This window comes from Equus caballus, chromosome 25, assembly GCF_041296265.1.
Source record: "Equus caballus isolate H_3958 breed thoroughbred chromosome 25, TB-T2T, whole genome shotgun sequence".
Lineage (NCBI taxonomy): Eukaryota > Metazoa > Chordata > Mammalia > Perissodactyla > Equidae > Equus > Equus caballus.
In genome coordinates, this window is record NC_091708.1 from 26,159,001 (window position 1) to 26,172,989 (window position 13,989).

Sequence of the window (13,989 nt, forward strand, 5' to 3'; positions counted from 1 at the left end):
ATCATTTTCTCATTTAAACTCTCAACAATCTTTGAAGCAGGTACTATTATTCCCATCTCACACATGAGGAAACTGAGGTTTAGAGAGTCTGAGCAATTTGGCCAAGTCCATACTTGATGGAGAGAGCTGACCCACCAACGCCCCCAATGTTTTACAACTAGAGACTTGGAAAAATAATCAAGGCTTTAGAGGCCCTCCCATCCCCCAGGGAGTGGCTAACTCCAGCATCCCTGCTCCAGTGAGCGGCCTGCGCTTCTCCCTCTGCTTTAAAGATGAGTGGTTATCTGTGGTGACAAAGCTCAGAAGCCAAAGGACAGAGCCTTTCTTCTCTGATGGCCAGGAGCAGAGAAAGGTACTTCCAGGCCTGAGAATCAGAGACTAGGGAAAGATGAGTAGTGAGGAGCTTCTTGGAAGGGTGGAGAGAGTACTAAGTTACAGAAAGCTTGGGTTCCAGGCCCTGTTCTACTCCAACTGGCAGTGTGATGTTGGGTAAGTCCGTTCTCTTCTCTGGGCCTCACTTTCCCTCCTGTACGATGGGAGGATACTTCTAGATGATCTAATAATCTCTTTCCTTCCCCTAGCCTGCCCTTATCCCTGCCTACACCACCCCCTGCCCAAACTGGCTCTGACATTCCAGAAGCAGCCTTGAACTGAGGTTTGAAAGCCCCAGGTGGGAGTCTCAACCCATCTCTGAGTGTCCTCCTGAGCTCTGAACCCTGTGCACCAGGTCCTGATCGGGTACCTGGCCTGGGCAGATTGGAGCCATCAGAGGCAAGAGAGGCCCTGAGCCTATGAGAAAGCTCTCAGGGGGACCTGCATTGTGATGACCTCATTGACTCTATGACATCACCTTCTCTCTCAGCCTCTACTCCTCCATCATCTACAAACAACCATCAGTCTGAATCCCAATGGTGTAAGAAAGTCTTTTCTCTACAACTTGCTGCTGATCTATCTCAGCCAGCAGGAAGCAACAGGAAATGGGAATTCACTGAGAAAAACTGTGACAGCTTTTTGCTGCAGAAATTGAAACCTCAAAGAGAAGAAATCCAAAAGGTACTGGCACATGGCCCTAACTGTGGACCACCATGTCTTTTTGCACATCGCAATGTGCTGGCTGCTGCCTCTCCAGTAGTGGAGGGCCTCATCTCCAGTGATGATGTGAAGACCACTAATGAGCTCTTTACCACCCTTGACCCCAACTACCTGAGTCTGGCTATGGTGGACGAGCTACTGGGCTACTTGTACAGCGGCAAGGTGATGATCTCGGAGCAGAATGTGGAGAACCTCCTTCATGGGGCCCAGTATTTCAACACAACAGGCCTTCAAATCCACTGCAATGGCTTTCTGATTAAGTCCACTAGCCCTGTCAACTGTTTGCACTACCTCATCTGGGCTGAGATGTTTGAGCTCAAAGAGTCTATCAGATTTGGTCTACTCTGGCATTTGTGGCAACTTCCACTACTGGGCCAGTCCTGAGGGGTCTATGCAGCCTGAGGGCTTCATGTGCTACCCACCTGTCATGTTCAGCTGCCTGTTTCAAGATGAAGACTTGCATGTGCTCAACAAGGATCAGGATCTCAGTACACTCATCATTTGAGTGTACTTTCAGAAGGATGAGCATGAGAAGTATTTCATGAAGTCCTATTACATCAATTTCAATGCCATCTCCAACAAGGTGCTGATGTTTGCCAGCTCTGACAACTCAGCCCATGCAACCTTGATGGAGAATGTCCTTGTGGAAGGAAAGCAGGAGAGACCATCCAGCCTGCAGAGCTACCAGTGGAAAGAGGCCCTGCTTGATTCAGTGATCATCCTAGGTAGTAGGAAGGCCCATGGCAAGTTAATGATTGAGTGTTTGTGTATGTTATCCAGGAAAACCTGTGGTTGAAGCTCTCAGAGACGTCCTATGAGACAGCAGCATTTAGTGCCACCTCTGCTGGTTGCTACATCTCTGGTGTCACCACTGACCAGATTTCAGGGCAGAAGACAGCTTGGCAGTGTGCCATGAATGACAACTTGTGGGCCAAGGTCTCTCAGTTACTTGGCTGGGTGCTGGGCTGGGACAAGAACGGCCTTCCTGACTCCCATGGGAACAGTTATGTCCCCACTCAGGCATTTCATTCTGGCAAAGCAGTGAAGTCACGAACCCTAGGGGGTTTTGGCAGCTCACTGGGAAGCCACATCGCCTTTCTGGTTGGCACAGCTTCTCTGCCCCCACCCGGCTGGTGCTGCCCAAGTCACTCAGTGTGCCAGGCACCAGGAACAGGACTGCACTGTGAGCAACAGCACCCGCATTGTCACTCTCAGGCCCAGATTCGTGCAACTTCTGCACCCTTACTCTGTACCCCACCTCATTGGAACTATGTATATAAAGTTCTGTATTTCTCCCTAGACTATGACATCTTAGCAGATAGGAAATGTGCTGTATGTACCTTTATAGCCCCAGAGCCTAGCACGGTGCTCGGCACTGATTAAATGTTCACCTGACTTAATCAGAGGAAGGATGTGTATTCTCCCCATGTTTCAATCACAGGGGCATTAACTGCCAAAGGATGAGGGACCATTTCAGGTCAATGGGACACTGGGACTTATAATGGCACCACACTAGATGGTGCAAATGCAAAGATGGATATATACCATGTTTCCCGTGCTATCATCTGAGTCTGGAGAGGCAGGCATGCACACGAATATATTACAATGCACCAAGATAGAAACAATGGAATAGAGAAGGTATGGGAAAGTAGTAACAAATTCAAACTTGGGAGAAGGGAAGGTGGGGGCAATGGAAAGTTCCCTGGATGCAGCAGCATCCTGTTCCTGAAGCTAGGTCTAAACACTGACTGTAGACAGGCATTCAAGGAAGGAAAACTCCTGGAGCAAAGGCATGGAGGTTTTACAAAAGGGAAAGACTACCATGTGGTTGGTAACAGTGCTGGAATAGACCTAGGTCCTTGGTAAGTTTTTATTTTGACTGCCCTGTGTAGGAGCCTGGTGGTCACTGATGCCTGTCCCAGGACCGAAAGAGGCAGTTATGGCCTTTGCCCTTTCCATGGAGTGCCAGGCAGCAGTGGCCTCCTCCACTTCAATCTGAGAATAGCTATCTTGGAGACTTGTCTGCAAGACAGCCCAAAGGGTCCACTGACCAACAGCCAGTTGGCTTACAGCAAAATATACGAACAGAGTCTCCCTACGTACCAGTGGGCTTACTCTGAGAAGCAGAGGAGCACCGTGACTTCAGTCTATGTGCAAAAGGTCAACTTCCATTTGCACATGTAGATATTTGTTAAGATGTCTCTATGAATGTAAGGAAATATGTGTAGCAAATGCATGTGTGTATATGAACATGTGGACAAAAGTATGCACACTTGCCTACCACTGCAGTCTCACAGACTAAATGTTATAAACAGAATATTTTGATAATTTTAGGCAGGCCAGTGTCCAGGGGACTATGTGCTCCTTACTAGATTGTAACTAGGAAGTCTGCTCTTAAGTCCAGTATCTCAGAGCCCAGTTTTGGATCCTTCCCTGGTTTCCCAAAATGGATAGCTGGCAGCTTACCAAGAAGATGGCCAGCTTTACCTGGCGGGAGACAGAGAAACACCGTGAGAGATGCCTAAGGGCTCACAGCCCTGTGCACTGGGGCCAAGTCAGAGAACAACAGATGTTCTGGGCTGGAAGTAGTCTCCTCCATCCCCCTCCAGAGCCTGAATCTCCTCTGTGGCATCCCTCCTGAGGTCTACACCTGTAGTGAGTAAGTAGGAAATCATTTTCTCCCAGGTAGCCCACTTGTCTGGTTTGCAATATGCAATATTGATCCACCACTATATGTACCTTAAACATCTCATGTCCAGAGGGGGGGTGAGTACCACACTTTGGTCCTGCTGCGGGTCACCATTCACTCCCCACTTTCTTCTTTCCTTTGTGTTTGGTCTGGTTTCTAGCTCTCTTCTCATTGCCTTTGCTCCGGTTACTGCTTATACCGGATTCTGTTTTAATTCTCTATTGAAGAGTCCTCTGGAGAGTGCTATAAGCTTCTTGCTGGCATCAAGCAAGTGAGACTGTAGGAGCAAGAGGGCTACTTCCTAGGTTCCCTCCTATAGGAGCACCTTTTCCTGGGGGGTGTTAGCTGCTTCTCACTCCCTTCCCTACAGGCGGAGTGAAGAGGTCTGTTTCCTCACACTCAGGAGTGATGTGATGGAGGGTCATGAAAAGATGGTTGTAAGAAAGATAATTTAAAATATTCCTGTGATATGTTCTTGCTCCCTCTTAGCACAACTAGGTTGGCCTGTCCTTGTCACACCACTCTGAAACCCATGTGGTAGAAGTTTTCATCTCCAAATTGCAACGACTTGAGAAAATCATTTCTGGAAGGAACCTCCTTCTGGTTCTTCTTATAACGGGGCATCTTGTACGGGGACAAATGAGGAGTTGTGGCCACCAAAAACATCTCTAGACTTTGGCAAATCACCTGGGGGACAAAATCGCCACCACTCAAGACCACTGCTGTAGAAGGAGCTAAACACTTCCTAGGCTTTGGGGGAGTGGTGAGTTATCCCTGCGGAAGTTTAGAATTATACCCTGGAAGTCCTATCAGACAGCTGAGGACATGAAAAAACCCATCAAGTTGCCCATTCTACCTCTGTAGACCCATGAGATTGGCTGCTGAGAACCCCAAGGCCGTCATGATGGTTGTGAAGCAGCTCTTCTTCCACAAGGCTCACAGAAGGGCGACTGGCAGGCAGGGAAAGGGAAGGGAGGAGGTGGAGTCAACAAACTTGTTGCAGCCAAGGTTTCTGGCTGAGATGGAGGCAAACAGCCCAGAACCCAGCAGAATGACCCAGGCAGAGCGCCCTGCAGGCCTTCCCAAGATAATGAGTGTGGAGCGCCGGTGAGATCAGCACCGTGGACAGCTCCGAGAACACGTGGTTTCCAGGCACAAGATTGAAGCGAATGAGTCCCTTCAACCAGAGGATCTGCTCATCCTCATCCACCAGGAATTCACTGTTCCTTAATGACAATGTTAAATATATACATTACTAAGGTGATCTTCACCACGACACTATGAGATTACTACTATAATCCTGTTATAGATCTGGAAGCAGGCTCAGAGGTTCCCTTGCCCAGGGAGACACAGATAGAAAACCAGGCTTTACAGTTGGACTGAGGATACTGGCTTCAAAGTCTGCTCTTTTCTCAATGCCTCCCACAGGCAAAGTTTAAGCATCACATCCTCTATGAAGAACTTCCAGAAACTCTATTCCCAGTAGAACTGACCACTCCCTCCTCTGCCCCCCCCCCCCGCCATCATACCTTATACACACTTCACACCATCACAGCATCTACAACACTTTATTGTCCTTGTTTCCACATCTTCCCCTGCTGAACTATAGATGTCCTCAAGGTCAGGTCACATATCTCTAGTTCATAACATGGTGCCTGACACACATTAGACACAATAAATACTGTTGAATTTATAGACTCAGAGGAGCTACATGAATCAATCATGAGGACAGTCCTCCATGATCACATCCATTATAGGCAGATCAGCAAGAAAAGAATTGCCTAATTCCTGATTCTGAATCCTTTCTGATAGTCTTAAAGAATGGCTCTCCTGGGCACTTGGCCAGGTCTCCAACTCATTCAACTGGAAGGCCCCAATATTTGTATATTCTGTCCTCATCGTGGATACGTTTTTCCTTTCTCTGAGTTTGTGTTGGGATTTCTCCCCAGAAACAATCCTGAATATGGAAAACTTAGTACAGCGTGTGATTCTGTCGAGCTTCCACACGCCTCAATAAATGGATACTTTTACAAAATTGTCTCACTAAAAGCTTATATGAGAAAGTCAAGAATAAAACGATGGGGAAAGTCCAGAAAACGGGTAGTTCTGTGCTCAGTATTTCAGAAAATTGTCTCAGGAGATCTCAGCTCTGGCCAAGCTCCCCCTGGGCAGTCAGGGCCGGGGAAAGGCAGCTTTTCAGTCAGTAGTTGTGCCGCCCCAAGGTAGTCACGAAGCCTAGGCCACCTCCCTGCACAGCCGGAGCTGCAGCAAACCAAGTTTGGTTTCTCACCCTTGAAGCTCGGCCACATCACCTGGACCCAGGATGCGGGCATTCGCCTCGCCGATTCAGGCACCAGTTAGTCTCGGAGCAACTTGGGCGCCCTCTGCTGGCCGTGGTTGAGCGGCGAACGAAGCTAGTGCTCAGGGTTTAGCCATGGCTGCACGCGCCCCCCGCCCCGCCCCGTCCTCGTCGTCTCACGGAATCACAGACATTCTCGAGGCCCTGGTCTCTGTTTATGGCCCTGGAGATGCTCTGTTCCAGCCCTGCATGTTCTCTCTCCTGGGATGTGTCTTTGGGCCATGGCTTCAAAAGCGTGGAAATCCTCATGCCTTTGAGGTATCTGGAAAGGATCTCTTCTAAGTCAAGCCTTAATGTTAGGACAGACTTCAAGTTTCATGAGAAAAGAGGGGATATCAAAATCCAGAAGAAACAAGGCACTTGTTTCCACCATCTGGCTGATTTTTAACCTGCTCGTCAGAGGACTACAGAGCTGCCTGGGATTAGACCCTTCTGGATAAATCACTCTCCGGCTTTGAACACAATAAGAAACGACTGGAACAGAAGATGATGGTAGAAACTCTTCTGTCTTGTACCTGTTTGGGAATTGTCCAGAGGAACTTCCAAGAACTCAGTAGCTATGTGAAGCAGAAGTAGCACAGCCAGTGTGCCTTGGAGATGTCAGGGGGGAAACTGAAGTGTGTGTTTCTCTCATTTAACCAATCCACTAAGAAAAATCAGGAAATAAAGAAGAAAGTGAACCTCATAACCGTCTTTAGTTTATTATTGTTGCTAAGCATGGGAAGGCAACCTGCCCTTGTATTTCTGCACCAGCTCTAAGATCCCAGAAACCAAAATCATGCTTGTACATCTTCAATTTCCTCAAAACAAAAGCTTACAGAGAAGAACATCATTTGTATTTCTTAATTAACTTTAGGGTTTACATTTAACTTTTACTTATTCAGATTTCCTTGAAGTATTTGCCATTTCCACAATTTGAATTATAATTTTTTATTGAAAACTTCCTTTGGTGTGCTATTATATTACTGACTTCTGTCAATGTGGGTGAAGTTCACTGCTGTAACAGATAGATACAAAAATATTTTTTCTTTGAACATCACACAAACTTAGCTTCATATAACAGCTAAACGTAGGCTTTCAAAGATCAAATGACCCTGCTTGTTGCTTTTCTCCCAACAATGATTTAAGGACCTGAGTACCGTCCATTTTGCAGATTTGCTGTTGTCAACATGTGACATCAAATCCTGCTATAGTGTTCCGGCCTAGTCCACTCATCACGAAGGGTGAAAAAGCTGTTGCCCCTCATGGGGGTGTTTTCACTGGCCAGCCCCGATGGGGTAAACATCACTGCTAGACACATATACGTGGCCAGAACTCCTTCACATGCCCAGAGCTAAGAGTAAAGAGGCTGTGAGATAGAATCTAATTTTCTGATTAAAGTGAAGGGAAGACAAGTTTGGTGAATAAGAGCACCGCTTTCTACACTGTGGGCACTGATGTTTTTAGTATTAACATTCTGTTTTCTTGCGTGGACACATTTTATCTAATACAACTCTGACTCAAAATCTGATTCCACACATTAAACTCAGGGAATAGAATTGAGTGAAGAAGGCAGGGATGTCAATCAATATGGTTCACAGCATCATTGGCTCTTTAAAGGGGAGACTCACATTGATTCCAAGGTCATAGATTGAAGTTGAAAAATAGCCATGACTGTTGTTGTCTCAAAATGAGAAAGAAAGTTATTAAGAGATTTAGTAAGATTTAGATATAGATTGACACTGGTGCCATCACTCAGTCACTATGACAGATGCTCACACATTGGGATGGTATATATGCTTATTCATTCAGCATGCAGAGAGGTTGACAGTGGGACACACTCTTTCCTATGCTTTCAACCCTCTTGACTGTCATTCAGTTGATGTGTGATCTGGTAAGTGAAAATCTCAAGAATTATCCTTTCTATACTCAGGTCCCTGAAAATTTCTATAGCTCCTACTATGCAATTTGGGTTGTACCAGGGTGGGGCCCACTCTTTCAGTTCCTTGCACACAAAACATTGTTTAAGATGAGTGATGCCCATTCCGAACATCTTCTCCATCCACTTTTATTCCTCATCAGCCCACATTTCAAGAACTGATTTCACAACCAGTCCTGTGAATCTCCTCGAAGGAAACCTTCAAGCAGATAAGTGGAAAGAGGTGATTAGAAAAAAAAACAAAAAACCAGTCCCTGGTCTAGACAGTTCTTTCCTGCACTCTCCCATCAGGTGAAGAAGGCCAGATGGCCATGAATTGTGAGTTTGAATGAAAATACATTCAACAGGAACCCCAAATTCACAATCCATGCAAATTTTACCTCCTCACACTATTCGTAAAGTTGCTTTTCCTGTCATCCTCCACTCCTCTCACCCTCCTCCCCAACCTACACATACCCCCTCCAAAGATAATCACAAACCAGACCTCAGAAATCTTGTCTATTTTATATGAATCCACGTCTATCCAGAGAGGTCTCTATTTCAGGTCAAGGAAACTGGGCAGAGGGTTCTTTGCCCCCGGGGGCAGGGTCTCCTGCCCAGGGCACAGGTGAGCACACCAGCACACCCTACTTTCCTAGATCCATCTTCTCCCCTTTTTGCCCAACAAATTCCTTCCTTTCTAACACGAAAATCCCACTGGCACGCTTAAGTTCTTTAGTGTTTTGTTTCTCTTTTTATGCAACCCATCATTTCATGATCCTGATCACTCAAGAAAAGGCCAAGAATGAATCAGGAGAATTCAGAACTAGAGAGTCTTTTGCTAAAAATGACTGAATACTCCTGTATTAATCATTTCTATTCCTGTGGCTCATTATTTGGTTTTTGTCTCTTTCTTTTTTTCAGTTTGCCTATGTTCATATAATCCTTGCGTGGTATACACTAATGAAAGCATGGATTAATCAAGACAAATACATTATAAGAGCGTCAAGATCTGATTTGGGAGATGATGAGGCTCAGAAGATGAATTAATATACAACTACCTTTGAAAGCCATTTCTGAGGTTCTTCTGATGAGTCTGGTGGTTTTCCTGGTGCTCATTGGTCTGTTCCCTGAATTCCCAGGGAGTGTGGGGAGAGGAGTCTCGGTCTGTGCCACCTCAACTCTGGGTGTGAGGGCAGCTTTCCGTGGGTGTCAGTACCAGTATTCCTGAAGCAGGTGTTCCCTTTCAGCATCCTAGGGATTACCGGAATATACTGCCTACTTTTGCCCTTACGTAAGTTCAATTTTCAACCTCAAATGGAGAAAATAACACACTTAAGCTCTTTTAGAGCTAGAATTATTTGAGAGAGGGTTGAGGGCAGGTGCCCTGAAATTCAGCCTCATCCCCAGAGCTCAATGTGTCCCGTTCGTCCTGAAAAGAGAAGCTTCACTGATGCTCCACCCAGGAGTCAGGCTGGAAAGAGTGATGTTCTCTGTTCCTACTGCAGTCAGGAATTTACTGTCCAGGGAAAACATGAATTCTCCTGCAGTTTACTGAAGGAAATTTTTAAATAATGTTGCCTACTGGGAAATATATTTTTCAGGACCTGCATTTGTATGATACGAAGTAAAATTATTGTACTTGTAAATGAGAACACTTTGTTCTATAAAATATATACACTGAGAAATGCCATGTGCAAAATAAACACAGAAAAGTGAATGTAAATCTGTCTGACTGATTATGGACCGTAATTCACATTTTTCTCTTCTTCTCACATCAGATTGTTGTTTCCTGGCTTCATTTTCAGTTGATGAAGCAACTTTGAAAATGTCTGAGCACCTGGACTGTGTAGGAATCATCTCACCACTGTTCTATGTATCTAATTCTTTTGCTAGTTTCCTTAAATAGTTTCTACAAGTTTGTTAATGAAGAGAAAGCTCCTCCTCATTTGCAGTCAAACAATTTCCCAAACACAGCGTCTGTATTCTTCCTCCTTCACTGACAAGCTCACTCCTTGAAAGTAACACTTCACAGTCTTGGCTGCTCCCTGAATCTCTCTCTTGACCCAAATGCATCTCTGGTTGTTCCACTGCTGCCGATGCCCAGTGACAATTCTTCAAGAGGGTCTCTGCGCTAAGAATGTATGCGTTGGATATTGCATGGTAACAGTGCGGCCACTGGAGGACATGAGAAGGAGGCTTGGAAGGAAGAAGTTTATTATTGTCACAGGTCCCAGAGAGGGAGTCACTGCATGTCATGTGGGGCCACAGGGGAAATGGTCAGTTGGCAGAAGACAGGAGTGAAAGAAAGCCTGAGCCAGAGTTTTTATTGGGATTTCTGAGGGAAAGAAAGAGCAGGACAAAGTAAACAGCTTAGAATTGGCTAGTTTTAATAATTCTGGTGGGCTCTGGGCTAGAGGGCTGGTCTCCAGTTGCTTCGTACCTGGCCCAAGGGTGATTTAGGGCAGGGGAAATAGTGGCTTGTGTGCAAGAGTTCAGTAAGGAGGTGGCTGGGGCTATAGACTCAAGATTGTTTCGGTTTGTACATCAAAGTTGAGTCCTTTGCTGTCTCTAAGAATTGGCTAGCCCTGGGAGGGGCAGTCCCTCCCCAGCCAGAAAGATTTTTAAGATGTCAATACATCATAAAATGCAGAAAATAGATAACATGATTAATATAGTTTTTTTCACCCTCGAAACCATAGGATGATTACGCAGGATACTTTATAGTTCCCTTTCGATATCTTTCTTCCCACAAGTTTCCAAGTCATCTGTATAAATAGTTACCTGTGTAACAGACTTCAGTTCCCTTTAGAAAGACTGCAAGGATCCCCAGGAAATAAGACCATGGAAAGAGCAGTGGGGCAACTGAGAAGCAGAGTAAACATGGAAGGCCTATGACAGGCAGTTAGGAAGGGTTCCAACCATCCTATTACTACCTCACAACCAGGTACGGAAATCAGGTCTGTATCTCTATCAGGTGTCTGTTCTGTCTTTTCCATGGAGCTAACAAAAATTGCATATTTAACTGCCCTTTTAATTTTTATTCTACTAGAAATAGAAGTTATTTTTGTCCCTCTCCTCTTTCATCTTTTGTACTGGGTATGGACCTATATTTCAACTAGGTCCAAAAGGTGCAAAGAGGCAACAGGAGAGTGACGGAACTAACCTAGGACACAGCACTGGGAACAGTGGCCCATAATGTTTATTTGAAGCAGGTCATGGACACCTCTGCTGTCTCTAATTGAGGACGGTGTAGTTGCAGATGGGATAACTGGATTGTTCAACTCTGAAACAGTGTGAATGAGCAAAAGCAATGGAGTGGAGGAGACCGCATTGTCTGCACAGCTGCTCTTCCACGAGACGGGCTCCAGACACATCAATGGGACCTTCAGGTCAGGTTGCTGCTGCCTATGGCTGATGAAACCAGCACAAGCCACCATCAGTCAATTTGAATCTACTCTTAAGAATTAGACTGGAAGCACCCAGACCTCAGAGTAAAGAGCCAAGTCACATTAATGAGAAGTTACTGTTGTTCTGGGACCTGTTCTGAGGCTTCCTTAACCATGATTTTGATTTTGTGAGGTACCATAATATTTTTGCAATATTTATCTTGCATCCCATATTGATAGATGCAGTCACATCTTCCTACAAACGGTGTGTGTTACGAGAGTGAGAATTAATTCTAAGTGCTCACATGTGGAAGGCCCTGATCTCCCATCCTCCCAGGGTGACCATTGTGATAGTTTCGATCCCAGTGTTTGGAAGCAAATCCTCTAATTGTGATCATGATGATTGTCCCAGGTGAATCAGGCTGCCTGAAGTTCTAAAATCCAATATGGTTCCCCAAACAGGTTCACATGGGAGAGTCAGTTTTATTTATAATTTTGCTCAAAATCTACACATTTCATGTATCCCCAAACCTTACCTTTAGTGGGCACATAAATTAGATCCCAAGAGATCACAGATAAAAACTTTTTTAAGTGTATTGTTAAGAGTTCAACTTGCACTCAATGAAGGTGCTCTTCTCTCTACTTGTGATATTGTGATTTATAATAATAAATATATATTTGATATTCATCCTGGTTCCCGGCAAGGAGGTCCTAACACCACTGGAATTCCCTAATTGACAAAGCTGTCTTTTGTTATGTTCCTGAGGTGAGTTTTGGAAAGCCCCCAGGTAACCAAAGCTGGTTGCCAGGGGAACCAACCATGTGATCAGAGGGTTAGAACTTTCAGCCCTGACCTCTGGGAGGGAAGAGGGGCTGGAGATTGAGTTCAATCACCAATGACCAATGATTTAACCAACCATGACCATGTAATAAGGCTTCCATAAAGACACAAAAGGATGGGGTTCGGAGGGCTTCCAGGTTGGTGAACTTGTCGAGATTGAATTTGGGTAGGGTGGTGTATCTGCAGAGGGCATGGAAGCTCTGAGCCCTTTGCTCATACTTTTCCCTATGCATAGCTTCCATCTGACTGTTCCCGAGTTATATCCTTTTATAATAAACCAGTAATCTAGTAAGTAAAATGTTTCTCTGAGTTCTGTGAGCCAGTCTAGCAAATTAACCAAATCCAAGGACAGGTAGTTGGAACCTCTGCTCTATAGCTGGTTGGCCAGGAGCACAGGTCACAACGTGGGCGTGGGATTACCATCTGAAGAGGGTTTGATGGCAGTTCTATAAGACTGAGCCCTTAACCTGTGGAATCTGATGCTATCTCTGGGTCGTGTCAGAAGTGAGTCGCGTTTCTGCCCTCACGGATCTTCCATTCTAGTAGAGAAGAAAAAAGATAAATTGACAATAAATTAAATCAAATAATTACAATTCTTCATAAATATTGGGAAAGAAATGAGCAACAGCAGTTAAAGTGAGCCACTGAGAGGATACTATTTAAGCCAAGATCTAATTCAAAGGATGAGAAGTGAGAAAAAAAAAATCAGTCCTACCGGCAATCAGTCTTGGATATTCCTATCAAAACATGAGCAATGTTTTCAACAGGACCTGGACATGGCCATGGAAACAGTGTCTCTACAGGCTGTTAAGATGATAATAATCCTTTAATTAACTGAACACTGCTTCTCACCAATGACATTCTCAGCCCCACCTCATTCCTCCCACCTCCTGCTCCGTAAGATACCCAAATGCTGAAATGCCCTGCCTTTTGTTAGTATCCATCCCAAAACTGGTCCATCCTTCCCTAATGCCTTCTTTTTCTTTTTTCTTTTTTTTTTTGAGGAGGATTATCCCTGAGCTAACATCTACTGCCAATCCTCCTCTTTTTGCTGAGGAAGACTGGCCCTGAGCTAACATCCGTGCCCATCTTCCTCTACTTTATATGTGGGATGACCACCACAGCATGGCTTGACAAGTGGTGCCATGTCCGCACCCGGGATCTGGGCTGGTAAACCCTGGGCCACCAAAGCGGAACGTGTGAACATAACCACTGAGCCACCAAGCCAGCCCCCCTAATGCCTTCTTAACATCACTCAGCACAAGCCCATATCCTATAAGCCCCTTTCAACTCGCTCTTACTGAGATGCCCCCAGGTCCTAGGGGGTATGGTTTCTCTTGCTGCAGTAAGCTAAATACTTACTTTAGCTTACTAAAGTGGTAAGCTGGAGCACCAGGCGGGGGAGCGGCACTTTCTTTCCCCTGCAAGGTCCCAGGGAGGTTCTCACTCTGCCCTAGCTATCTGCTCTCCTAGGGTGCTGGTTTCATGTAGACACCCCCACAGTAGCTTAGTCGTCTCTGTGTGGGGATTTCTCACAGGCTGTGAGGTTTCTTGGAGAGTGAAGGTGTTCCTGCAGACAGCTGCTACTCACCCTTTCTTCTCAGAGCCGTGTGTGGTCCGGAGCCCAGGGTCCCTGCTGTTGGAGGGGGAGAGGAGATCTCCTTACTTCCTCTGCGGGGTCCAGCACCTTCACCTTCAGACATATGGTATTGTGTTAATGTC

At 45.5% G+C, this 13,989-nt stretch overlaps 1 pseudogene; it reads left to right on the forward strand.

Annotated features, from left to right (window-relative positions):
* Positions 1-840: 840 nt before the first annotated feature.
* LOC111770573 (calicin-like) lies at positions 841-2,497 on the forward strand (annotated as a pseudogene).
* Positions 2,498-13,989: the final 11,492 nt, after the last annotated feature.